This window comes from Photinus pyralis, unplaced genomic scaffold (genome assembly GCF_008802855.1).
Source record: "Photinus pyralis isolate 1611_PpyrPB1 unplaced genomic scaffold, Ppyr1.3 Ppyr1.4_LG2, whole genome shotgun sequence".
Taxonomy (NCBI): Eukaryota; Metazoa; Arthropoda; class Insecta; order Coleoptera; family Lampyridae; genus Photinus; species Photinus pyralis.
The window spans coordinates 12864109-12865817 of NW_022170403.1; positions in this window are offsets into that span (position 1 = coordinate 12864109).

A 1709-nucleotide genomic window follows, 5' to 3' on the forward strand; every position below is an offset into this window, starting at 1 on the left:
GTCGATATCTACCATTTATGGTTTTTAAGTTATTTTGACTTTAAGAAAAAAAATGGCGGATGCAGATGGTACCTTGATAATTAATTACTTGAAAACGGTTGTAGTCATGGCAACCTATTTTTATCAGTGAATAGAGAATGAATAGGGCTTTCTTTTAGTGCACTTAAAACAAAGTTAAGTTGTATACAACCGCCCCTATGGAGATCCAAATTTAAGAAACTTCAAAGTCTATAAACTCCGTTTTTTTAAATGGAATGACCATGTTCTTAATATTGCATGAGATAGAGAACCGAAATTGGCATATTTTGACTATACATGTTCCTATAGCTATCTTTAACAGTTTCTGATTTATTCCCATTCCATTGAATTGATCTCGGAATTGATGCCATTTTTTTCGCATTTTCTTTTTAGTAGTTGGACATGATTTTATAACAATTGAATTTTAAACAAATCTAGTGACACTAATCCATCACCCACTGTTATAGGTCAACATAAGTTTTTTCAAAAATCGAAAAATGACTCGCAGTGGTTTCACCTATTTTTGAATTTAATTGTTATTTATGGTGAAATGGACAGAATCGCGGCGCGTGCTTTCCGTACATTCATTCGAAAACTAGAACGAAATTGTATGAATTTTTGAAATTTTGTACCCCTAATGCACTACAAAACGTTGAAGCACAAGTTATACAAAAGGCTTCTACAAGCAGAATATTTAATAAAATTGAATTGAATTGCAAATTGCAAGATAACATATTAAATTCAATGCAAAATATAAAAAACTTCGTTGTGAAACATTTTTGGGTATGAATTGTTGCTAGAACAAGATATCCACATTTACCTCTCTTATTTTCCAGACTTGTTTAAGAATTCAGTTTGAACGACTCTGTTTAGAATTTTTTTCAAAAAATTTTCCGTCCTATTATCCTTAATAAATGAGTTATTTATTAATGATTATTTAGACTGAACTAGACATCAATGGTATTAAAGAATCCATTCCTTTTGATTGTTAAAATTTCGATTTGTTATAAAATCATGGCCAACTACTAAAAAAGAAAATGCGAAAAAAAAATGCATTCAATTTCCGAGATCAATCAATGGAATGGGAATAAATCAGAAACTGTTATAAAGATAGCTATAGGGAACATGTATAGTCAAATATGCCAATTTCGATTCTCTATCTCATGCAATATTAAGAACATGGTCATTTCCATTTTAAAAAAAACTGAGTTTATTAGGAACTTGAAGTTTTTTAAATTTGGATTCTCCATTAGGTGCGGTTGGTATGCAACTTAACTTTTGTTTTAAGTGCCCATAAAAAAAGCCTATTCATTCTCTATTCACTAATAAAAATAGGTTGCCATGACTACAACCGTTTTTCAAGTAATCAATTATCAAGGTACCATCTGCATCCGCCATTTTTTTCTTAAAGCAAAATAACTTAAAAACCATAAAGGCAGATATCGACATATGGGTATCAAAAGAAATGAAATTTCACGTAGAATCCAAAAATGCAATAAAAAATAGGGGTTGCCATTTAAAATAACGGAATTACTATCTACTTCCGGTGTTTCCGGAAGTGCGGACATTTTGAAAATATTTTACATCGATTCGGCTTCAGAGTAACTCCTAAGTACAAATTTTCAAAAACCTACGTATTTTACTTTCCCAGAAACGTTTAACTAAAGCTCCCAAAAAAACACCCTGTATAT